The sequence below is a fragment of the Symphalangus syndactylus genome, chromosome 8 (assembly GCF_028878055.3).
Source record: "Symphalangus syndactylus isolate Jambi chromosome 8, NHGRI_mSymSyn1-v2.1_pri, whole genome shotgun sequence".
Taxonomy (NCBI): Eukaryota; Metazoa; Chordata; class Mammalia; order Primates; family Hylobatidae; genus Symphalangus; species Symphalangus syndactylus.
In genome coordinates, this window is record NC_072430.2 from 75224037 (window position 1) to 75251139 (window position 27103).

Consider the following 27103-nt stretch of genomic DNA (forward strand, 5'->3'; position numbering starts at 1 on the left):
CCCCTTATTAAAAACACCACTTTGGGTCACTTTTTAATAGATTTATTTTTTTTTTTCAATAATATACTTCTCCAGTAGAAGGCCAACACCTTGATGGCAGGGCAGCTGCTTTGGGTCGGGAAAGTACAAGAACTAGTCTCTGATAGGTGTGGCACAATGGAGAAGGAGGAATGTGCTTTATATTCATGCAAACATAAATCAGTGAAAAGCAATTGCCTGTAGGGATCAGGCCTGAGGGTGGGAGAGCAGTTGGGCAGAGATCAGCTACCATCTGGTATGATGACCTACATTTATTAATAGGAAAATGCACGTATTATGTCGTTGAGTAAAACAACAGGTAACAAGATAGTGTGTAGTGTGCAAAGATAAATACTTGACAAGCTGTGCTGTGGTGTGATTTTAGATTAATTTTATTTTTCTTGTATGTTCATTTTCATGTTTACTTTTTTTTTTTTTTTACACAAGATACATGTTTTACTTACTAAACTAGGGGGAAATAATACGAGTTTTTAAAAAATTGAATAAGATTCTGGACCCTCACTGAGAATTCAGATACTCAAGAGACTTTTCAAAATTCTCACCTGTCTTCAGTGGCTTAGGGTGTTCTTACTTGGGGGACAGGGATTCGGGCACAGTCCCTTCAGTAGAAAATTAGACACTCTTCAAACAGCCTGGACAGCTCTTTAAAGTACCAGGCTAAGGCATCCTCTGGAAACCAACACAGCCCAAGTACAACCAACGTTTCTCAAGAACATTGGAAACAACCTAATGGCCCAATATTATGTGATTTTTAAAGTAAATTATGGGACTGCCAGATAATTGGAATATTTGCAGCCATTAAAATCTATGGTTTATAAAAATATTTAATAACATGGGAAAATGCTCAAATTGTAACATTAAATTTAAAAAGTCATATGTGGTGTTATGCTATTTCAAAAGAGAATTATATATGCAATTTAATTTCCAAAAGGAAATAGACCCAAATGTTAATAAATGTTATCCCTTGGTAATAAAAATATAAATAATTTCAGTTTCTTTACCCCTTTCTCTATTTTCAAAAATTCCTACCATGACTTAGTTTTATAATTAGAACACAAAATGTTATTATTATAATTATTTTAAAAGAAGTTGGCTTATAGAACTGGAGAGAGGTTCATGACACAGGCTCTAAAGCAGACAGCATAGGTAAAAATCCTGGCTCCAACAAGTCAGCAAGCCACTGTCCCTCTCTGTGGCTCAATTTCCTTTTCTTTTTCTTTCTTTTTTTTTTTTTTTTGAGACAGAGTCTTGCTCTGTTGCCTAGGCTAGAGTGCAGTGGCATTATCATGGCTCACTGTAAGCCTTGACCTCCCAGGCTCAAGCAGTCCTTCTGCCTCAGCCTCCCAAGCAGCTGGGACTATAGGCACAGGCCACCACGCCTAGCTAATTTTTTAAATTTTTTGTAGAGACAGGGTCTCACTTTTTTGCCCAGGCTGGTCTCAATCTCCTGGCCTCAAGCGATCCTTCCACTTTGGCTTCCCAAAGTGTTGGGAATACAGACATGAGCCATTGTGCCTGGCCTAATTTCCTTATCTTAAAATAGAGATAATGATAGTACCTATTTCATAGGATGACTATAAGATTAAATGAATCAATTCATAATAAAGTGCTTAAAATAGTGCCTGGAATATAGTAAACGCCTCCCAAAGTTATTATGATTGCTATTATTATTATTGTAGGTTGAAAGTTCTAGCCTCCTACCTATTCATAAGTTTAGCTTTTCAATAAAAGCTGTTTTCTAAACATAATCACAGACCTCCATGATAAAGTGGAGCCTGTATACAATATTTATTGCAAAAAACTCTTATAATTTCCTTTGGGATCAGGTATTTAGCTTGCTGAATTAGGCAATGAAGAGCAAACCAGTTAGAGAGCTGGCCTGTGGTTGCTTTTTTCTTTCTCTATGGCCTTGATGCTGTAGATGTGATCACTGAGTTATATCTGTTTATTCAAATAACAGAGGAGTAAAGAAGAGTTCTCTAAATTTTTCCTTGGTGCACTCCAAATTTATAGTTGTATCTCACCGCTCAGAATTTAGGTCCAAATTTATAGTTGTATCTCACCTCTCGGAATTTGGGTCCAAATTTGAGTGAAAAGTCAATGCTCAAGATCACCCAACTAATAAGAAGTAGATCTGGGATTTGAACTTATGTCTATCTGGTGCCACATTTTTTTTTTCTTTTTGAGATGGAGTCTCACTCTGTCGCCCAGGTTGGAGTGCAGTGGCACAATCTTGGCTCACTGCAACCTCTGCCTCCCATGGTTAAGCAATTCTCCTGCCTCAGCCTCCTGGGTAGCTGGGACTACCACCAGGCGACACCATGCCCTGCTAATTTTTGTATTTTTAGTATAGATGGGGTTTCACCATGTTGGCCAGGATGGTCTCAAACTCCTGACCTCAGGTGATCCACCCCGCCTTGGCTTCACAAAGTGCTGGGATTACAAGCGTGAGCCACCACTCCCAGCCTGGCACTGCACGTTAGTGCTTAACCTATATCTTTTTTTTTTTCTTTTTGAGATGGAGTCTCGCTCTGTCACCGGGCTGGAGTGCAGGGGAGCGATCTCAGCTCTCTGCAACCTCCACCTCCCAGGTTCCAGCGATTCTCCTGCCTCAGCCTCCTGAGTAGCTGGGATTACAGGCGCCCACCACCACACCCAGCTGATTTTTGTATTTTTAGTAGAGACGGGGTTTCACCAAGTTGGCCAGGATGGTCTGGATCTCTTGACCTCGTGATCCGCCCACCTCCGCCTCCCAAAGTGCTGGGATTACAGGTGTGAGCCACAGCACCCAGCTTAACTTATATCTTATGACACTTTCCAAATGAAAGAAGAAAAACTTCAAGAGGACCACTTTATCTATCAAAACCCAGTAGTGGGAGATAGAGAGGATCAGTTTGTTTTCCACTTCTCACTCCTAAATCTCATCAGCACAAAACAAATAAAGATCTAGCATGGCATCGGTGCAAAGATCAGCTCCCGACTCTAAAACAGAGCACAGAGCAGAAGGAAACTGTTTGCTTCATAAAACCAAGAATGGGTTATAAGTGAGGCCCCAAGTGCAGCATGAATTGGGCTAGAAATCTGAATCCCAGTGTCATTATTTCAGGGAAACAGAGCTTCTCAGACGAGCAACTACTCTGGGTGAATGCTTGGGAAGCAACTGGTAACCTGGTGCTCTGAGAGCCTTGGGGTTTGGCCAGCATCTATAGCAGGAATGGTCTGTGCTGTCAATCCCTATCTCTCTGTCATCTGTATCCCTGCCTACCTAGTAGTGATCTCTTTCACCTGTGTTGCTCCTGCTTAAAAACTAGAATGCCACAACCTCTTCAAAGCCTGCCCCTACCGTCTGGGGACAGTGAACCATTCTCTCCTCTACTGAGCTCACTGGCTCTGGGTCTTTTCCTCCATGGCATTCCTTCTTGCTGTGGATTGATGCTTTCTGTCCTGTCACGCCCCAGTGAACGCCTTGAGGTCAAAGCATACAACCTTTTTTAAAAAAAAATTCTTTTAGGATTGATGGAAATGCATTGAGATGATGGAGGTAAAATGATGGACAGTGCCTGGTGCACAATAGGTGCTCAATAACTGTTCTTCCACTTTATTGGTTCTCCCACTTAGTGTTCCCAGCACTCAGTGTGATTCCTGAAAGGCCATGGTTACTAAACAGATTTTTCGTGACTAAATAAATAAATAAATAAATGAACACATTCTACCTCCTGCCTCAAGGGCAGGTGTCATGTCTCCTGCTGAGCTCCAGGAATATCTCCTCATTTTCATGTATATCTCTGAAATCTGTGTAACAACACTGGTCATATGGCTGGGTATAGTAAATAACTTAATTGATTTTCTTTTGTTGCAAAAGATGTTGGTAGATTTAAATTTTACCTCTAAGGCAGCTATAGGAAAGATGTGTTCTCCTATCTGTTTCATTTTGAGTAGAGTGAGATTGCCAGGGGTCTTATATACAGAGATTTAGGTCTCTCTAGTAAAACTTTAGCTTAACCCACTTGCCAAGTAGAAGGTTGTTTTCCTTTCTTGATTTCTTTCTAAACAGTCAATAACTAATATAAACTCTAGAAGAATAAGCTCTCCAAAAGTGGGGACCCTGATGAAATCCAAACATTTACTGCTATGATCCTAAGTAAGGGCAGGGAAGTCTCATTTATTTCCATATCCCTAGTGCCAGCCTAGTATTTAATGCATAGTAGAGACTCAAAAAATATTTCTTTGATAAATGAAGTTGCTTTTAAGGCAGTAAAGAGAAGGAAATTTATTAAATCTGCAGTGTAATTTTGTGATTGTCTATGGCTTTAGAGTCACACAGTACAGAGATGAAAAAATAATGATTTGCATATCTGGATAGAATCGTACAATTGAAAAAAGAGTTTTATCATATATTGTATAGTATTATTTACATACCATTCATTGAGCCTCTACTGTATAATAGGTGCTTTAAGTATCATTGTATCTAATCCTGACAACACATCTTGAAATGTTATTATAATATCCATTTTACAGGTGGAAAAAACAAGCTTAGAGGGGCTAAATGATTTGCCCAAGGCCACAAACTAGTATTGGTCCCCACATTAAAATGTGAGCTTCAGGTAGGCAGCATCTGGCACCAAGAATAGCACCTGGCATATAGTAGATGCTAAATAAAGATTTGTTGAAGAATGAACCGGATCTGGCTGACTCCAAAGCCGTCATTCTTTTCATGACATCATTTGCTACTCTGTAAACTGACTTTTGAAGTATCAGAGCAAGTAGCACAGTTCTTTACATCCCTGAGGACCTGAGGTCCAGGGAAATAAAGTTAATTTTTCTACATTGCACAAGAGTGGCTGGGCCAGGAGTGGAACTCAAGTTTTCTGATAGTATTATTTTCTTTTTTCTAGTCTGCATGGAGACCATGAGGCAGAGATAGGTTGTGGGCCACTTCCTTTCCTCAGGAAAGTTCAGGGGTCTGTTCTGTAGAGGAACATTTCAGAAGGAGTTATATCCAAAACTTTCCACCTAGAAAACCGATTCAATGCTGGAGGAAAGTTATGTCCCCCGATAGAAGGATGGACTACTGGGGGATACTTTCTTATTCACAACACGGGAATCTGATGTTTTGAGACAGGGCTAGTCCTGTGGTGAAATCTAACCAGGCAGCTGAAACCTGATAGTGGCTACTTCATCACACAATTGTATTTCTCCTAATCATATCACTTAAAATGATCACAGGCCTTTAACTTTTTAAGGAAGAAATTGGTGTTAAATCTTAAAGTCATCATGATTTTTTTGGCCAAATAAACCATTTCTTCTCTTTTTTCATTGCATTTTTAATATCAAAAAAATCGGGGCCGGGCGTGGTGGCTCATGCCTGTAATCCCAACACTTTGGGAGGCTGAGGCGGGTGGATCACCTGAGGTCAGGAGTTCAAGACCAGCCTGGCCAACATGGTGAAACCCCATCTCTACTAAAAATACAAAAATTAGCTGGGCTTGGTGGCAGGCGCCTGTAATCTCAGCTCTTCAGGAGGCTGAGGCAGGAGAATCGCCTAGGAAGCGGAGGTTGCAGTGAGCCAAGATCGCACCATTGCACTCCAGCCTGGGCAACACGAACAAAACTCCATCTCAAAAAAAAAAAGAAAAGAAAATGGCTATGAACATCCTACTGTTAGTAGTAGTTTGTAGCTATGGCAACTCATATATCTATTTGTTAAGTACCCAACTAGTTGTGTCTCTATGCTAGGTGTACAGTTAAATAAGTAAATATATACATAAATAAATAACTACAAATTTACAATACTCCACACAGCATTAAAGAGACCACATAAAATTGAACAAACATATACCAGGCCCAGAACCAAATTAACCTACTATCTGAGATCATGTGCAATGAAGTCGTTATAGCTACACAGGTCAAGAGACTAGACCATCTAAAAGTCATTTCTTCCTTGCTTTCAAGTTCTCCATCCTTCTTTTCTTTTTCCATTTGTTTGTTTTTAATCTTTGAGTATTTTGCCTGTTAATCTTTTCAAATCATCAAAGTCTGAGTGAAGATAAACCAGAGCCTGTTCTAGTTACACCCACCTCAGGAATCCCCAAACCTAAACTCCCAGCAATAGCTTGCAGAAAAGCCATACAAACCATTCCTGGTTGGGAAAGAAGTCATCCTCATCAGCAGCTCATATGCTGACAAAGCCCAACAAAGATTACATGTGGCCATAATAACTGCATGGATATGCTTATCACAGCTGACATGTCTCTCCCTTCCTGGATTCTCACACTGTGTCTGGTACATGCTCTGGCAAAACTCACTCCAAAGACACCACAGAGTACTGGAGCTAGGTTTTCCTTGTCTCTTGTTCCTCCCCTCATCTCCACACTTAATAACTCCACATTGCACAGTGGAACACTTGGCAAGGCAAGAAAGAAGTCAAGCCTGGATGCTAGGGACAGCTCCTCTCATGAGAAGGATCCATGATTGTCTCTTGCCCTTTTCTCTCTTCCTCAGCGCACTTCTGCTTTCCCCTAATTTTTCCATCTTATACGTCTTTTATTGTTTTCTAAATATAGACATGCTAAAATCTCCGTGGAAAGACATCTATTGAAACCAGAGTGATAGCAAGTAATGTGCCCAGCAGGCAAATCGCAAAACAAATAGAGGGTGCACTCAGCACTTTTTCTTCTGCTGCACAAAAGAACCCAAATAAGGCTCCTGGAACCATGGGTTGAGTAATCAAGTCCTTTTCCTGGATGTACAACAGCACAGCTTTGGGAGATAACTAATTCAGCTCGTGTAATTGTACACCCGTCTAGAAGAGGAAAAGGAAGCACAAAAAGAGAGAAAAGGAGAACAGGCCAAACTTTTGATGGCTTGCCCTCCTTCTGCACCTGCCATGACTTGCAAGCAGAATATTGTGTCCCAGCTGGCCACTTGTCCTGGATCTGAGACCCCAAGATACCCATTGCCCTTGGAATTAAAGAATTATAAATGGCATTTTTGCACCTGCAAATTTAAAAAAGAAAAAAGATAGTGAGAAAACTTGGAAAGGTCCCTTGAAACATTTTTATCACCCTTGTCAGGCTGTGTTTACTGCCCCTGGTGAATGCTAACCAGACACATGAGTAAGGACTCTTGAGGACCATTTAGCTGTTTTACTGAAATTAATTTTTGTTCCTACAGATTACCATAAAGACATGCACTGGCTGCAGGTGTGCCAAAGTCAGCATTCGGAGAAAACCCAGCAAATTTTGTGGAGATGGTTAATGACTCCTGCAAAATTAATTTAAATTGAAATAGGATAAGAACACATGGAAAGAATCAATCATTCCTCATTTTGAATGAATGTTATTTTAGCATGCATAGATTTCTGGTATAATTTTCTTCCTTTCCCTTAAGGGTCAAGAAGTACTCAAACACTAAGTCTTCTCGCAAAAGAGATTTTTTTTTTCTCCAAGAAAGAGGAGAAACGTGTTTCATAAATCTTTTTACTTGTCTAATGCGGAAATTTACATCTGGGGCTCCATAAACACTGCTCAAAGCCCTCTCAGAAAACACAGCTCTGCTCTTGGGGTAATTATTCTTTCCTAACGTCTGGACACTGGCTCTGGCTTCCATTTAGAATAAGATCTGGGCCCACTTGTTATGCATGTCCACATTAACTGGACAAGTCATAGAATTTAAATGTGATACGAGGCGAGAACACAGAGGCAACAGCAATAGAATAGGACTAGAAAAGTCTTTTTCGACTGTTTGGAAGGAAATTACTACGTTAACAAAATCCCACAGCCACATGTTCACACTCTTGTACCCCCATTCCATGTGCAAAGCCATCCCCAGAGTTCTCTCTCCAGGGGAGTGAAACAGTGGCAGGCGCACCTATCTTAAGCGGGGGCTCCCCCGGCGTTAGTGCCACCCATGATGTTTCTTCTCTAAGACCTTCTTCTAATCCCATTTATAGTTTATTTACCCAAGTTATTTACACTTTGTTCCAGAAAATAGTTAAGACAACATTAACAGTATAAATCCTCATCCACATCAATCACAGATATCAGCTGTCTAGTCTTTACTTATTCTTCATTCAACAAATATAGATTATGGTTTTGTGCCGTATCAGGTATTATTTTAGGCACAGGGCAGGAGAGAATATAAAGAAGAAGAAAATCTAGTCCCCTTATTCTTGAGGACCATATAGTTTAGGGGTCAAAAGGATGCATAAACTTCTAAATAAAAACATAGCAACATTGTTCATGCAAAAATCATCTACTAATATTTTTCTCTCTTTTCACTTTGCATTTATTTTCACATATATTTATTGAAAACCTATTATGTGTCAGGCAGTATGCTAAGAATTGGGGATATAACTCTGGATACAAAAATCCAAAGAAGAATTTCAAAACAACATTCCACAATTCCAGGGACAGCAGGAAAGAAGTCACAAGACATCTATTTGTGATGTTTGTGCCAATGGAGATGGAGCAGAGAACTGAGAAAATTTTTTTAAAAAGCCATTTCTATGTGGGTTGGGAAGAAATCCTGAATTTTGTGGAAAGCAAGGAAATAGGGCGTGGTAAAGAACTAATGACTGCCTAGTTCAGCTTTCCTTAGGCTAATGTTACAATTAATCCCTGTTCCCTGAGCATTCATCATTCTCGGGAGTCGGGGGCTGATGGTGGAGGATTAAATCCAGATTCCAGCAGTTGGGGGGCCAAGCATTAATTGTATAAAATTCACAAAAGAGGTCACCTGGAATTGGTTGTATAAATAATTAAAAAGTAGGAAAAAAAGGGAACATGAGATAGCCAGAAAAGAAAGTCTTTGAGAGAAAAGGAAAGCTGGAGGAGGATACAATAAAAGACAAAATGAGACTGTAACAGGCCAAAAGGGTAATATCTTTCCTCTGGTCCTGCTGACTAGAATCCTGGTTCAAATCCTTGGCCAATTAATTGGTGTAATCATTAGTTTATGTGCTCCATCTGCCTAGCATCCCTAGAGGACTGTGACCGTGTTCTGGTCATCCGTGTCTCCAAACCTCAGCACAGTGTCTGGCCCAGAGTTGGCCTTCAGTAAGTGTTGCTTAAATACATTTTTAAAAAAAGTGAATCATGTGAAAGAGAGGATAGAAATAAGTTAAACACACACGTATGAGGAGCTCTTCAAAAAAATTCATGGAAAATGTGTATTATCAAAAAACTATGCAGAGAATTCAAAATGTTTGCACTAAAATAAACTCATACTAATTTGTTATAGCATGTCTGAACAGGATCCAGTTTGGGGCACTAAGAAGGATAAGACATCAGTTTGAGAAGAGCCCCCATCAGAGCAACATGAATTCTGCTATTAATAAAATTGAAGCAAGAACTAATGTCAAGGCTGGGCACGGTGGCTCACACATGTAATCCCAGCACTTTGGGAGGCTGAGATGGGCGAATCACCTGAGGTCAGGAGATCCAGACCAGCCTGGCCAACATGGCGAAAACCCGTCTCTACTAAAAATACAAAAATTAGTAGGGCATGGTGGCACGCACCTGTAATCCCAGGTACTCGGGAGGCTGAGGCAGGAGAATTGCTTGAACCCGGGAGGTGGAGGTTGGAGTGAGCTGAGACCACGCTACTGCACTCCAGCCTGGGTGACAGAGTGAGACTCCATTTCAAAAGAAAAAAAAAAAAAGACTGCCTTGAAGTGGTTACATTCCCAGGACCCTACGTTCTTTAGGAAAAGACTAAATGGCTGGTATCATTGTTTACAAAAGAGTCTTGGACTTGATGGAGCTTATGTTGAAAAATAAAGCTTATATTTTTCATTTTTATCTTAATTTAATAATCTTCCATGAACTTTTTGAAATCCCCTCTATTCTGTACGCAGGAGGCTTCAGTTACATCCCCCAAGTTTTGGTATGTTGTGTCTTCATTTTTCCTCCTTTCAAAGTACTTTTTGCCTCTCAAATTATTTTCTGATTTCTCTTTTGATTTCTTCTTTGTTCTTTGACCCATGGGTTATTTAGGAGTATGTTGTTTAATTTCCACATATTGTGTTTCCCAGCATTTCCACAGGGAAATGACAATGTTAAACTGGGAGGCCCAAGAAGAACACCATTTGGAGAGAACAGGACATAGATTAGAATGAGCAAAAGGTTTCCTGGAGACCTCTGCTAAGAATGAACTCATCTACATACACCCGCCCTCCAGCTCTCCACCCAGAGAACACAGACGTGCTCAGCAAATACTTTTTTTTTTTGAGATGGAGTCTTGCTCTGTTGGCTGGAGTGCAATGGCATGATCTCAGCTCGCTGCAACCTCCCCCTCCCAAGCAATTCTCCTGCCTCAGCCACCCGAGTAGCTGGGGCTACAGGTGTGCACCACCATGCCCAACTAATTTTTTTGTATTTTTAGTAGAGAGGGGTTTTCACCATGTTGGCCAGGCTGGTCTTGAACTCCTGACCTCAGGTGATCCATCCGCCTTGGCCTCCCAAAGTGCTAGGATTACAGGCATGAGCCACTGCATCTGGCCCAGCAAATATATATTCTTCCAACTCATGGATGAGAAATCGATGTCCACGCATGGTCTGAGACAAGGTACCATGTAGCACGTAGGAGAATCGGAATTCCAGGCAGGTGATAGGGCAAGATGGTTAGGAGGATAGGTTCAAATCTTCATTCTGCCATTTTTGGGCTGGGTGATCTTTGGAAAGGTACTTAATTTCTCTAGGTCTCAACTCATTTGTAAATTGGGATAATAGTACCTACCTCATAAGGTTATTGTAATAGTAAAAATAATTCACATAACCCAGCACTGTGGGAAGCTTTCAAAAAATGTTAGCCTGGTCAGGCACAGTGGCTCACACCTGTAATCCCAGCACTTTGAGAGGCCAAGGTGGGCAGATCGCAAGGTCAGGAGTTCAAGACCAGCCTGGCCAACATAATGAAACCCCATCTCTACTAAAAATACAAAAAATTAGCCAGGTGTGGTGGTGGGTGCCTGTAATCCCAGCTACTCAGGAGGCTGAGGCAGAAGAATGGCGTAAACCTGGGAGGCAGAGGTTGCAGTGAGTGGAGATCACGCCACTGCACTCCAGCCTGGGCGACAGAGCAAGACTCCGTCTCAAAAAAAAAAAAAAAGAAAAGAAAAGAAAAAAAAATCCAGTGTTTTTGTTAGCACTTCGGGACCTGGAGCTGGAAACCTTTAATATTAACATGCTGCTGTACTCTTGGGCCCCCACTGATTCCTGGGTTTGAATCCTGGCTCTCTCATATAATAGCTTAGGAGACCTTGACCAGGCCACTTACCCTCTCTGCATCTCAGTGTCCTTGTCTTTCAAAGGGGCCCTCACAAGGTGATTGTGAGTAGATGAATGAATATGGGTAAAGCTCAAATAGTCCCTGACCCATGCTAAGTAGAGACCCCATCCCTACACTGATGAAATTTAAATTCTTGCTAGGGAAACAGGCAAAAACCAATAAAGAGGTAATTACGCAAAACAGTTACCAATTGTGGTAAGTGCTATGAAGGCTGAAATAAGGCTTAAAGAGAGAATGGGGAGGGGAACCTACTTAAGTGATTAGGTGGTCAGGGAAGCCTTTCCCAAGGAGGAAACGTTTCAGCTAAAAGCTAAAGGATAAAAAGGATAAATAGAACTAAGGAACATCTTAGTCTCAGCCTTACCAAGAGCTGAAGGAAATATCTTCAAGGCATAGGGAACATCAAATGCAAATGGCCAGAAATGCATTTCAGATTGAATTCCTACAATATCTGCTATTGTAGAATTCCTTAACATGAATGTATCATTTTTACATAAACATGATAGCAAGTGAGATACATGATGAGACATGAACACGTGTCAAATACACATTCCTGAACATTGCTCAGCATTTAACTGACCTGTGCCCATGTGTTACAATGGTATACTAATGTGTGCAATTTTATATAAATGGACACGTCGACCTGAATTTTTCTAAAAGACTAATGCAGACCTAAACGTTAATTAGTGACACATTTAAGATATTCAATTAATGGATAAGCAGAGACTGACTAGAAAAATTAAAAGAATAAAAAATGATATTCAAATAAAAGCACAAAAGGGACAGGAGGAACTCTTGTTTTTAGGCTTGCACAAAAATTCACCTGGCAGCACAAGTTGACATGTGACCTGTTTCCCATGTGTTAAAAATTTTGATATATAACACGTTTGGATGTGCATGTTCCTGTCCTTTAGGCAAGTTTATTTATTTATTTATTTATTTTGAGATGGAGTCTCGTTCTGTTGCCCAAGCTGGAACGCAGTGCTGCAATCTCAGCTCAATGCAACCTCTGCCTCCCAGGTTCAAGCAATTCTCCTGCCTCAGCCTCCCGAATAACTGGGACTACAGGCATGTGCCACCATGCCCGGCTAATTTTTATATTTTAAGTAGAGATGGGGTTTCACCATGTTGGCCAGGTTTGTCTCAAACTCCTGACCTCAAGTGATCCACCTGCCTTGGCCTCCTAAAGTGCTGGGATTACAGATGTGAGCCACCGCACCCATCATCGAGGACAGTATTTTAATAGTTAGAAATATACATATTTAGAACAAGAAAGAAATGTCTGTGGAACCCCTAACATAATTTCACTGAACTCTTCAGTGTCACAGAACAGTTTGAAAAGCACTACTGCAAAATAATTCCAGATGGGAAAAAGTTAATTTTCCACCGTCCTCCATTCTCTCCTTAGTGACTAGTTTCATTTCACTCATTCACTGAACAAATGTACTGAGCTCTGTGCTCATTACTCTTTATCCCATGCTCTCCTCCTGCCCTCACCTATTCTCCATTCTTCTCTGCCCAGGGTGGTGGGAGTGGTCCCCTAAGGGCTGCATCATCCAGGATCTCTGCCCTCCAGCTTCTGATTCCCTACAGCCAGTGGGAGCAAGGCATGGTTCCAGCAGTGACGGGAACTAGAGCTCCTGCTGGGTGCTCCTCTTAGGCACCTCCAGTGCTCACCAGCTCTAGTAACGGCTTTTCCTCTCCTTTGTAGGCTAACTGCTCCCCTCTTTTGCTAGTCTCTTGGTGCTTCAGCATCCTTTGTGGGTTTCCTTAACCTTGCCCACACTTCTGTAAACTGCCCCTTCATTAACATCTCTTCAGAATCTAAAATGAATGTATTTTCTTTTGCCTGCTAAGACCCTGACTCAAGCCTCTACTATGTTCTAGACCATCCCTGTCCAATAAAAGGATAACAGGAGCCATATATATACTTTAAAATTTTCTAGTAGCCATGTAAGACAGTAAAAAGATGCAGATAAAATTAATTTTAATAATATATCCTATTTAACACAATACATCCCAAACATTATCATTTTAACATGTAATCATTATAAAAATTTATTAGTGAGATAGTTTACATTCTCTTTTTTTTTTTTTTTTTTTTTTGAGACAGTCTCTGTCTGTCACCCAGGCTGGAGTGCAGTGGTGAGATCTCGGCTCACTGCAACCTCCGTCTCCTGAGTTCAAGTGGTTCTCCTGCCTCAGACTCCTGAGTAGCTGTGTACAGGTACCCACCATCACACCTGGCTAATTTTTGTATTTTCAGTAGAGATGGGGTTTCCCCATGTTGGCTAGCATGGTCTCGAACTCCTGACCTCAGGTGATCCACCCACCTCGGCCTCCCAAAGTGCTGGGATTACAGGCCTGAGGCAGCACGCCTGGCTCTCTCTCTTTTGTTTTTCGTTGAGACAGAGTCTCACTCTGTTGCCCAGGCTGGAGTGCAGTGGTGTTATCTCGGCCCACTGCAACCTCTGCATCTCAGGTTCAAGTGACTCTTGAGCCTCAGCCTCCCAAGTAGCTGGGATTACAGGCATGCACCAGTACGCCTGGCCAATTTTTTGTAGTTTTAGTAGACAAGGTTTTGCCATGTTGGCCAGGCTGGTCTCGAACTCCTGGCCTCAAGTGATCTGCCTGCCTCAGCCTCCCAAAATGCTGGGATTACAGGTATAAGCCACTGTACCCAGCCTACATTCTCGTATTCATACTAGGTTTACAAAACATGATGTGTATTTTACACTCACAACAATCTCAGTTGGAATTTATCACATTTCAAGTGCTCAATACCCACATATAGCTGGCAGCTACCATACGGCACAATGTAGTTCTGGGTACTGATTTAGGGCTGGAGATAGATGCAAAATACAGTCCCTAACATTTTAGAGTTGATGGTCCAGTAAGAAAGATGGACACACAAACCATTAGAAAACAATGCAGCAAATGCATAATTAATGCTGTGTACAAGATGCTGTGGGAATACAGCTCTTTCCATCAATGGGGTTTACAGAGAGATAATAGATATTAACATTTGAGCAGATCCTGAATGATCAAGGATTCTGCCAAGAAAACAAGAGGGTGGTGAGGACAATGCAGGCAGACAGACAGAATCTTCACCTTTCCATCTACCCTCGCTGTATCAGCTCTTCTCTGACTATGCTCCTGAGACAGGCACCCTGCACACAAAGGGTGCACTTGGATCTCGCTAGTTACTGTGGTCCAGGTTTGGATGGACCTCTGCAGTCTTAGCACAGTCTTGAGAAGTATAAGTTTTCAAAGGAAACACAACTAGGAAATAAGGGTGAGATATGAATGTGGGGAGAATGCCTATAAACAGACATGCTGGGAGAGCCTGGAGCCATTTTCCTAAGGTAAGGAACTCTGGTCACTGATAGATTTCATTGGCTCAGGTTCCTGGGCACAAAGCCTAACCTTATTTTCCTCATCTAATCTGTTTCCTTTGCTATTCAGAAAGCATTGTCACTGGCCAGGTATTAAAGCTCATTGTTTCTAACCTTTGGCAACATTTTGGTTGTTATTGTTTTTCATCTTTTCCCCTTATATGAGCCCATTCCTCTAGTAGTCCCAAGGACTTGAGGACCAGCACTGACCTCCCTCTAGATTGTCTCTCTCACATGAAAATCCTACTATTTTTAGTCAAATATATCTCTCTTTTCCCATTTCAAAACTCAGACGCCCTATAGAATAGCTAAAAAATTTCTTATTTTGGCCAGGCATGGTGACTTACGCCTATAATGCCAGCACTTGGGGAGGACAAGGTGGGAGGAATGGCTTGAGGACAGGAGTTTGAGAGCAGCCTGGGCCACATAAGGAGACCCTGGCTCTACAAAAAATTTAAAAAGTAGCCAGATGTGGTGGCATGCACCTGTAGTCCCAGCTATTTGGGAGGTTAAAGTGGAAGGATTGCCTGAGCCCAGGAGGTTGAGGCTGCAGTGAGCCATGATCATGCCACTGCACTTTAGCCTGGGTGACAGAGCGAGACCCTCTCTCAGAACAAACAAACAAACAAACAAAAAAGAAGTTATTTTTGTCTCAGAGGGAATGTTTGTTCTCTACTCCCTGACAGGAGGTTATAACTTAAGTGACCCAAGGCCAAGGAATGGTCACGTATTTTCCGCTCTAACTTACCTTCCCAGCATACTTTGTTAGATATTTTTGGAAGATTCACCTCACTCTCCTAAATCCTCCAAACCTCAGTTTTCTAACATAAAAGTACATCACATACATGAGAGCAACAAAATAGAGCTGCTCACCTTTCAAGTCTAGGGCCTCCTGTGAGGTTCTCTGATCCACTTTGGGAAGCCATAAAGTTCCCTGCAGACCTCTTTGCGTAACTCCATGATACTTAATAGCTGGTGAGGATTTTTAAGGATACCCGAGCAGTAATGGGAGAGGAAAGGAGGATAACTATTCTTAGATACTAAAAAAGAAGTATGCACTTAACTCAGACAAACATTCTGGCGCCTTTCTGTATGAGCAGAATCCTGATTTCCAGGAGGTTGGAGAGCCATGGCTAACTGTTTACATCTTTGGTCTGCAGCAGTCAGATGGTATATACTGTAGCCTTATTTTCCTTGTCTCCTTCTTAAATCAACCATAAATCATGTTCAATGCCAAGCTTTCTGCAAAAATTCCCTGTGGCTTCTTTTAGTCTCTCACTCAAACTTTCACATTGTGATTCCCATTGGCAATAATGTCGGCATCTGTTCTCCATACCAGCACTATTTGCAAATACTTTGAGACCGTGCCCTTGATTACTACTCAAAAGTTCAACTTCTGTTTTCTCAGAGCCAAAACACATACTGTATTATCCAGTTTAAATAGTTTCCAATCCTCATCTGGGTAGCAGGCTTCATCAGTTCCTCCCATTACTCATATTGTTTTTTTTAATGCTTTTAATTCTTTTCTTTCAATTGACTCATGTAGAGATTATTAACTTTGGTCTTGAACATTGCTAACCTTCCCACTCTGAGCTGTGCTTCATTCCCTCCTTAAGGATCTCTTCCATCCATGATGTCGTGGATTCTAAGAGGTTCTTTTACTCCCCAAAGCAGTTTATTAATACCACCTTTTTGTTTTTCCTCTCCATGGTCTAAATTAGATCTCAGAAAATAAATAAATAAATAGGATCTCAGTATGCTAGGAATTAGGCAACAATTGTATATAAAGAATCAGTTACGGCCAGGGGCGGTGGCTCATGCCTGTAATCCTGGCACTTTGGGAGGCCAAGGCGAATGGATCACGAGGTCAGAAAATCGAGACCATCCTGGCCAACAAGGTGAAACCCCGTCTCTACTAAAATACAAAAAATTAGCTGGGCGTGGTGGTGCATGCCTGTAGTCCCAGCTACTCAGGAGGCTGAGGCAGTGGAATCGCTTGAACCCGGGAGGAAGAGGTTGCAGTGAGCCGAGATCGCGCCACTGTACTCCAGCCTGGCGACAAAGCAAGACTTAGTCTCAAAAAAAAAAAAAAAATCAATCAATCAATTATTCTTAAAGAGAAATAATTTATATGGTTTACAATTTCTTTTATCTCTCTGGCTTAAAACATTTTGTTTGTAATGTGCATGTGTGTATGTGCATGGTTTGGGTTTGGTTTTGGTTTTGTAAGTGTGTGTATGTATGTGGTTTGATTTTGCTTGTTTGTTATTTTTCTAAATGATTTGGTTGAACAGTTATTCAACAGAGATGACTGCACCATTCTGAGCACTGTCAGGCAGTCAACATTTTTATGAGCTGCCCCTTTGGCATAGACTCTGTGTTTCTGGACTTGTGAGAAAATACTACTCGTACACTCATATGTGCATGTCTAAACATACACGCAAAACCAATACAGAAATTAAAACAACAGAGAAAGACACTTAGCCAAACCCGGCAGACCAAATGATTACATCTATGTCATATAAAGACTTGTCTTATAAGTTAATCAAAGGTATTTATGCATTTATATGAAGACCAGAGGAAATCATAAATTGTAATGAAAATCAGGAATGTTCTAATACAACTAGTACTAACATTTTTTAAAAGGTTCTCCATATACCAAATACTATTGTATACACTTTACATTGAGAAATCCATACAACATCTCTGAGACAGAAATTATTATTATCCTGCTTATAGATGAGAAAACCAAGCCCCAAAGAGGTTAAGTGACTCACCTATGGTTTCACAGATAAATGGAAAAGGGCACAACCAGACAATTCACATAAGATAAAATGCAATCTCAAATAAAAAATTTTCAAGATTGCCAGTAATCAAATAAATGTAAATTAAAACATTAAGTAATTTCTTTTTTTTTTTTTTTTTAAGACGGAGTCTTGCTCTGTTGCCCAGGCTGGAGTGCAGTGGCACGATCTCGGCTCACTGCAAGCTCCGCCTCCCGGGTTCATGCCATTCTCCTGTCTCAGCCTCCCGAGTAGCTGGGACCACAGGCGCCCACCACTGCGCCCGGCTAATTTTTTTTTTTTGTATTTTTAGTAGAGATGGGGTTTCACCATGGTCTCAATCTCCTGACCTCGTGATCCACCCGCCTCAGCCTCCCATAGTGCTGGGATTATAGGCGTGAGCCACCGCGCCCGGCCAACATTAAGTAATTTCATACCGCACCTTTGGGGAGGCTTAAACTATCACTCTCAGATATGGTGGCAACAATGTAAATCAGTGTAAGTTTTCAGGAAAGCCATTTGCTGATACTTATAAACAATGGTAAAGAGGCTCCCTTTAATTCAGTAATTACACTCCTAGAAATTTATTCTTAGAAAGTTATTCAAAAGAAAGAGCCATATGAATAAAAAATTTGCTGTAGCTTCTTTATGGTATCAAACATTGAAAGCAGTCTAAAGTTCCAAATACAGGGACTTTTAAAGTAAACTATGATACATCAATGAAATGGAATACCATGTAGCCATTTAAACTATAATTATCAGTGATAATGATATTAAAGTTACATAATGTTAAGTGAAGTAGGCCAAACATAACATTTTACCTATTTTATGATTGCAACTGTGTAAAATTATGTATACATATGTTCAAGGACCAGAATGGAACATAAAATGAAAACGCCTGAGATGTCAGATGGCATAATTTTAAGTCCATTTCTTTCCTATTTTTAATTACCTTTATTTTTGTTGTTTTCCATATGATGGCAAAATCGGGAGTTAGGAAAAAATAGAAGATACCGTTTCTACCTTTTGGTGATACAGAATGTAGCTGAGCATTCATAGAATCATTGACTTTTAGAGCTGGAAGGGGCTTTATCAGACTCTTGGTGCAACTTCTTAATTTTACAGATAAATACTCTGAGGCAGAAAAAGATTGACTTGCTCAATCACACATATTTAATTAGGAGTCAGAATTTTCAACTCCAAAAGTGACCCACAATCATTTAGGGTACATTTCTTGCAGAGAAATTAAGTTGTTAGGACCCTATCTTGAAGCAGATTATGTTAATAAAAATAACTATTTTAGCCTAATTCTACTTTTTAAAATCTGCATTATCAACTGCCTCCTTTCCCCACCTGAAATTTGCTTTATGCCAAAGCAAAAGCGCTAATTCTTGACTACACAGCACACAGCATGCATATTCTCGGCATTTCAAAAAATGTCAAAATATTTGTAAAGAAGATGAGTATTTCACATAACAATGGAAAACATGGTAGTCATTTTCCGGTGATGGAAACAGCAGGAATTCAATTAAGATTTAATACATTAATTACATTGAATTTCACTTTCATACATTAAAAAATGTTTTCTAACATTGACTCAAAAATCTGCTCTAAATCTGCTAAAAATTAGTTTCTGGGATGAAAATGTAGAATATGAGTGAATATGTAAATGTTTACATAGCCTTACAGGGAGACCCTCATCTACTCACCTGTGATCACAAAAGGCAAAGCATGTCCTCAGGAGACGTGAGACCCAGCTGGCAGGGGAGACTCACTCGTCTTAAACCCACTTTTGATGATAATAGTTTCTGCCTGGGCTCTCTGAAAGAACAGAGAAAATGGAGGCCAGGTGCAGTGGCTCACGCCTGTAATCCCAGCACTTTGGGAGGCCAAGGCCGGCAGATCACTTGAGGCCAGGAGTTCGAGGCCAGCTGGACCAACATCACGAAACCCTGTCTCTACTAAAAATACCAAAAAAAAAAAAAAAATTTAGCCAGTCGTGGTGGCCTATGCGTCTAATCCCAGCTACTCAGTAGGCTGAGGCAGGAGAATCGCTTGAACCTGGGAGGTGGAGGTTGCAGTGAGCTGAGATTGCACCACTGCACTGCAGCCTGGGCGACAGAGCAAGACTCTGTCTCAAAAAAAAAAAAAAAAAAAAAAAAAAAAAGGAAAAACATGGGAAGATGCTAAAGAAAATTTAGAAGTCACAGATTGATGGGGCTACCAAAGTTGTTTTGGTTGTTGGGGCTGGTATGTCACGGCCACAAGGTTGATTTGCAGGGAGTATGTAAAAGCATCATGTGCTCACTTCAGGGCACTGTGAGTCTCTAGGGGCATCAACCGAACATCGCACCAGCAACAAAGGTGGTGGTGATGGCCGATCCTATCAGTGCTCTGCAGCTGGGGCTTCAGCAGCAGCAGGAAGCAGCACCAGCTCTGGGCACTGGGACAGGAGCACGACCCTCTCACGAGACTTGGACACCATTAACAGAGGTTAGAAGCCCTGGACACTATTTAATAGAGGTTAAGAGCTGTTGAGTCACATACCGTAGGGACTAAGGAAATAGAAAACAAGAGAAATATAAAGAATCAGGGAGGAAGACTTTTAGCGGAGAAATTGCTTCTACATACAATCTGTAATTTCACATTAATAGTCATATATTAAGGTTAAGACCTACTCAGATTTAATAATCTGACTCTGTTTTTTACAACTGTAAACGAGCTCACTATCCATGGTATTCTCCATGATATTTTTCTCTTAGTCACAGCTCAGTGGTTCTCAAGCCTGGCTAACCATCAAAATCTCCTAGAGAATAAAAAACATCATCTGTACAGAGGAAACAAACAAACAAAAACAGACACAAAAAAATGAAAAAACATAACACACACCAATGCCTAGGCCTCCCATAGATAGATGAAATCAGAATCTGGTGGTGGATCACAGGAATCAGTAGGTTTGCTTGTTGTTTTTAGAGAGAGACAGGGTCTCACTCTGTTGCCTAGGATGCAGTGCAGCAGAGCAATCATGGCTCACTGCAGCCTTGAACTCCTGGGCTCTACAATCTTCCCAACTCAGCCTCCCAAATAGCTGGGACTACAGGTGCATGCCACCATGCTGGACTAATTTTTTTGCCTGGGGATGGTGGGGGATTGGGGGTGTGTGTAGAGACGGAATCTCGCTATGTTGCCCAGGCTGGTCTCAAACTCCTGGTCTTAAGCAATTCTCCTCCTCCCAAAGTGCTGGGATCATAGGCATGAGCCATTGTGCCAGGCCAAATCAGTATGTTTTAAAAGCTTCTCAGATTCTTCCAATGAACAATGAGGGTAGCGACCCATTGTTCCAACAAGAGCAGTTAGAATCTTTCTGGAACAGTTCTAATTTTAATGTAATACAGATCACCTGGGGATCTTATTAAGCTGCAGATCTTGATTTGCTAGGCCTGAGTTGGAGACTGCGCTGTTGAATTGCTAACAGTCTCTCCTGGTGATGCTAACGCTAATAGTCTGCAAACCACCTTTAAGTATAAAAAGGATCTAGGAAAATTAAGACAGGTGGTTAATTCCAGAGTAGAGGGGCCAGAGACAAGTAACTAACAACAACAACAAAAAAAAACTTTTTTTTAACCTTAACAAAAGGGTAAAAACAAAAGTACATAGGACCTCTTTTATTTTATTTTATTTTATTTTAGAGACTGAGTCTTGTTCTGTCACCCAGGCTGGAGTGCAGTGATGCGATCGCGGCTCACTGCCTCCCAGGTTTAAGCAATTCTCCTGCCTCATCCTCCCAAGTAGCTGGGATTACAGGCACCTGCCACCACACCCAGCTAATTTTTTATGTTTTTAGTAGAGAGGGGGGTTTCACCATGGTGGCTAGGCTGGTCTTGAACTCCTGACCTCATGATCTGTCCACCTCCGTCTCTCAAAGTGCTGGGATTACAGGCATGAGGCACCATACCCGGCCAGGACCTCTTTTAATACAACCCAATTTTTTTTTTTTTTTTGAGACAGAGTTCTGCTCTTGTTGCCCAAGCTGGAGTACAATGGCGCAATCTCAGCTCACTGCAACCTCCTCCTCCCAGGTTCAAGTGATTCTCCTGCCTCAGCCTCCCGAGCAGCTGGGATTACAGGGATGCACCACCATGCCTGGCTAGTTTTTGTATTTTTAGTAGAGATGGGGTTTCTCTCCATGTTGGTCAGGCTAGTCTCAAACTCCCGCCCTCAAGTGACCTGCCCACCTCAGCCTCCCAAAGTTCTGGGATTACAGGCTTGAGCCACTGCGCCCAGCCTATGACCCAAATTTTTAACTTGGTCACTGCTATGGCTGGAATGTTTGTATCCCCCTAATATTCATATGTCGAAATCCTAACCCCTAAAGTGTTTAGGGGTGGGCTGTTGGGAGGTGATTAGGTCATGAGAACTAAAAGGATTAGTGTCATCATAAAAGAGTACTGAAGGAGCTCAGTTGTCCCTCAGCCTCCCAAAGTTCTGGGATTATAGGTGTGAGCCACTATATCTGGCCAAATCCTCCAGTGCCTTGATCTTGGATTTCCCAGCCTCCATAACTGTGAGAAATACATTTCTGTTGTTATAGCAACCCAAATGGGCTAAGACAGTTGCCTCATCTAAATATGAATTACAGTCAAGGAAGTGCTAAATTGATAGCACGGACATACCTATATTGCCTCCTACCTCCCAGGTTTGCTGTATGTGACCGTAGTCATGTCATAATAGTCCAGAAGGGCCTGCTGTGAGTGACACTCCCTAGCACCAAGCTTTAGGCTATGCAGTTGGAGGTGACATTTGGATTGAAATAACAGAGAAGCTGAAGTAATAGGTAAGAAGATGAGCATCAACTCTGAAGGGAAATTTAAGACCAGAAAATGGGAAATGAGCACTTTGGTCAGAGGTCAAGAGGCAGCTAGGTGCACTGGCTCATGCCTGTAATGCCAGGACTTGAGGAGGCTGAGGCGGGAGGACTGCTTGAGCCTAGGAGTTTGAGATCAGCCTGGGCAACAAAATGAGATTCTGTCTCTACCAAAAAATTTTAAAAATTAGCCAGGTGTGGTGGTATGTGCCTGTAGTCCTTGCTACTCAGGAGGCTGAGGCAGGAGGATTGCTTCTGCCCAGGGATTTGAGGTGGCAGTGAGCTATGATCACACAACTGCACTCCAGCCTGAGAAAAAGAATGAGACTCTGTCTCAAAAAAAAAAAAAAAAAAAAAAAAAAAAAAAAAAAAAAAAAGAGGCTGGAGAGACAGAAAAAAATATAATTCTTAAAACGTCAAACTTGGCCCTCAAAGAATGTTGAGGTTTTTCTCCTATGGTGTGCCAGGCAAACTGAGTGGAGAGGTCATGTGTAACTCCTTTGCTTCAGGCTCTCTCCACTTGTCCATCACCAACCACAAGAAGCAATGGAAGGGCTGAACTTTCTCAGGTTTGCTTGGCAAAGAGTTGTGATGATCCCAGAGCACACTGTGGGGTGGAGTGTTATGAGAAGGTTCTATGGTGGTGGGAGTCCAGGATGTCTTATAATTAAGTCCTTCCTCTGGGACTGGATGACAAGAGTATATGCACAGTGCCAGGCAGAGTCTGCATGGGCTGGCCATAGTGAGAAACGGTGGAAAACAGCGTGGTGTATATAAAAAGTGGATGGCGGCCGGGCACGGTGGCTCACGCCTGTAATCCCAGCACTTTGAGAGGCTAAGGCGGGCTGATCACGAGGTCAAGAGATCGAGACCATCCTGGCCAACATGGTGAAACCCTGTCTCTACTAAAAATACAAAAATTAGCTGGGCGTAGTGGTGTGTACCTGTAGTCCCAGCCACTCGGGAGGCTGAGGCAGGAGAATCCCTTGAACCCAGGAGGTGGAGGTTGCAGTGAGCCGAGGTCGCGCCACTGCACTGCAGCCTGGCAACAGGGTGAGACTCTGTCTCAAAAAAAAAGAAAGAAAAGAAAGAAAGAAAGAAAGAAAGAAAGAAAGAAAGAAAGAAAGAAAGAAGAAAGAAAGAGAAGAAAGAAAGAAAGAGAAAGAAAAAGAAAGAAAGAAGAAAGAAAGAAAGAAAGAAAGAAAGAAAGAAAGAAAGAAAGAAAGAAAGAAAGAAAGAAAAAAGAAAGAAAGAAAGAAAGAAAGAAAGAAAGAAAGAAAGAAAGAAAGAAAGAAAGAGGATGGCAAGGCCAGGGAGCTAGAAGTAGAGGGCAGAAGTTCATAGTTTTGGAAGGCCAGACTGAACACTGGGCTAGCTGCTTTTTTTTTTTTTTTTTTTTTGAGACACAGTCTCGTTCTGTCACCCAGGCTGGAGTGCAGTGGTGTGATCTCGGCTCACTGCAACCTCCGCCTCCCAGGTTCAAGCAATTCTTCTGCCTCAGCCTCCTGAGTAGCTGGGATTACAAGCATGCACCATCATGCCCGGCTAATTTTTGTATTTTTAGAAGAGACGGGGTTTCACCATATTGGCCAGGCTGGTCTTGAACTCCTGACCTCGTGATCCGCCTGCCTCGACCTCCCAAAGTGCTGGGATTACAGGCATGAGCCACTGCACCTGGCCGCTAGCTGCTTTTTTAAAAATTGTGGTAAAATGCACATATAATAAAATTTACCATCTTAACTATTTTTAAGTGCACAATTCAGTGACATTAGTACTTTCACATTGTTGTGCTACCATCAGTATCGGGCCCATCAATATCATCCATAGAACTCTTTTCATCTAGCAAAACTAAAACTCTGTACCCATTAAGTGGCAATTCCTCATCCCCTTGTCACCCAGCCCTGGCGACCACCATTCTACTTTCCATCTCTATGAATATGACTATTCCAGGTACCCCATGTAAGTGGAATCATACTATATTTTTCCTTTTGTGATTGGCTTATTTCACTTGGCATGATGTCCTCAAGATTCATTCATACTGTAGCATGTGTCAGAATTTCCTTCCTTTTTAAGGCTGAATAATATTCCATTTTATGTATATACCACATTTTGCTTATACATTCATCTGTTGATAGACACTTGGTGCTATTCTTTGAATGTATTCCCCAAGCTCATGGGTTGGAAACTTAATTCCCAACTCAACAGTGTTGAGACCATTAAGAGGTGAGTAGGTCATGAGGGCTCTCCCCTCATGAATGGATTATCACACGAGTGGGCTCCTGATAAAAGGATTCGTTTGACCTCCTTTTCTCCGTCTCATGCTCTCTTGCCATTCCACCTTCCACCATGGAATGGCACAGCAAGAAGACTCTCACCAGATGTCAAGCATTTGCCAGTACCATGCCCTTGGACTTCCCAGTTTCCAGAACCATGAGCCAAACAAATACATTTCTTTTCTTTATAAATTACCCAGTCTCAGGTATTCTGTTACAGCAACACAAAATGGACTAAGACACTTGGGTTACTTTCACCTTTTGGCTATTGTGAAAAATGCTACTATGAACATGCATGTACAAATGTCTCCTCAGGTCCATGCTTTCAATTATTTTGGGTATATGCTGAGAATTGCTGAATCACATGATAATTCTATTTTTAATTTTTTGGGGGCCCACCATACTGTTTTCTATAGCTATTGCACCATTTTACATTCCCATCAACAGTGCACAAGAGTTCCAATTTCTCCATACCTTTGCCAACATTTATTATTTTCTGGTTTTTGGTAGTAGCCATCCTAACGGGTTTGAGGTGGTATCCCATTGTGGTTTTGATTTGCATTTCCCTAATGATTAATGACATTGAGCATTTTTTTCGTACACTATTGCCATTTGTATAAATAGACATTTTGAGAAATGTCTATTCAAGTCCTTTGCCCATTTTAAAATTGAGGGTTTTATTGTTGAGTTGTGAGAGTTTTTTTTGTTTTGTTTTGTTTTTTGTTTTGAGACAGGATCTCACTCTGTCACCCTGGCTAGAGTGCAGTGGTGCGATCACAGCTCACTGCAGTATTGACCTCCAAGGCCCAAGCGATCCTCCCACACCAGCCTCCTAAGTAGCTGGGACTATAGATGCACACTGCCATGCTCAGCTAACTTTTTTCTTTTTTTTTTTTTTGTAGAGACAGGGGTCTCACTATGTTGCCCAAGCTGGTCTTGAACTCCTGGCCTCAAGCAACCCTCCCACCTCAGCTTCCCAAAGTGCTAAGATTACAGGCATGAGCCACCATGCCCGGTGTAAGAGTTCTTCATATATTCTGGATACTAAACCTTTATCAGATGTATGATTTGCAAACATTTTCTCCTATTGTGTGGGATGCCTTTTACTCTGCTGATGTGTCCTTTAATGCACAGAACTTTTTAATGTTGATGTAGTCCAACTTTTCTTTTTCTTTTGTTGTCTGTACTTTTGTTGTCGTATCCAAGAAATTATTGCCAAACCCAATGTCATGAAGTTTTTCTTCTGTTTTCTTCCAAGAGTTTTATAGTTTTAGGTCCTACATCTAGGTTTTTAATCCATTTTGATTTAATTTTTGTATCTGGCATAAATTTGGGGTCCAATTTCTCTTGCAAGTTGATACCCAGTTTTCCCAATGTTATTTGTTGAAAAAACTGTCCTTTCCCCATTGAATGGTTTTGGCACCCTTATGGAAAATCATTTGACCATATGTGCAGGTATTTATTTCTGGACTGCAAAAGAGCTATTTGTTGAGTTTATGTGAGGATCAGGTGATAACTGTGGTAAAGGTGAGTCAGATCAGGTTCTATGCTTGGATGACCACTTCAAGTAAATGATGCATAGTGTGAGGCTTTATAGCCGTCTTTGGCCTATTTTGGAGAATCTTACAGATCTCTGGAAAGCAGCTCAGATCTTATCTTAATTGTGACCAGTTGGATGGACTGTGGTAATGCTTAGAGGTGCTGCTAGGTATTGTGAGTAGAAGTCCTACATGATGTGGCAGGAGGCATTCTGCACAGTTATGGGCAGCATTGTTAAAAGTGACCTTGGATGCCAAAGGGTAGATGGTACAAAAGCTATACCTTAAGGACCCATTTCACATGCTTTGTTTGGCTTTTGCCGGATAGCACATGGCTAGATTTGTTCTCTGAGGTTCTTGAAAAGGGTCTAAAAAATGCAGATATCAATTGATATGCTGAGGTTGGCGAAACTATGGTGACCAAATGGTGATGGTCTGTTGGAGCCAAAGATTTAAGTAGGAGGTGCTTACCACATTTCAGACAAATGGGCATCTATCCTGAACTGCAGGCATCTAAAGAGCAGGGGTTCATTTCATCAGCCACGTGCATTTCAGTATTCTCAGTATGCAGCACAGTTTCTGGCACACAGTAGATGCTTAATAAGCATTTGATTATCTGAATTAAACATAAGCCAAAGAAACAGCAATGACTTTCTTAAATAAGGAAACTCAACTTTTCGGTTAGCAAGTTTCTTAAGGCTAATTTAATTATTTTTAAATAATTATTTAAAATTTATTTATTTTAATTTATTTAATATTTATTTATTTAAATAATTATTTAAAAATAAATTTTATATTAAATATATTTATATTATATATAAATAATTAAATAATATTTAAATTATTTATCCTGTAATTATCTATCCTCCTCAAAAGAGACAAAGACTTGTTCACCATCTGTATTAGTTAGTCAAGATTCTCT

At 41.2% G+C, this 27103-nt stretch overlaps 1 protein-coding gene across 27 annotated transcripts in view; it reads right to left on the reverse strand.

The window, feature by feature from the left end:
- Positions 1-27103, reverse strand: part of METTL8 (methyltransferase 8, tRNA N3-cytidine) — a 181979-nt gene that overhangs the window by 27213 nt on the left and 127663 nt on the right. For 17 of the 27 annotated variants that reach the window (XR_010122160.1, XR_010122153.1, XR_010122148.1 and 14 more), the window contains one exon: positions 26653-26797. The exons of 8 other annotated variants lie outside the window; for them this stretch is intronic. The gene's annotated coding sequence lies outside the window, so the exon portion shown is untranslated. Of the gene's footprint in view, positions 1-17627; positions 19468-26652; positions 26798-27103 lie in introns of those variants that run through there. 2 more of the 27 variants (XR_010122150.1, XR_010122144.1) reach the window with 2 other exon arrangements.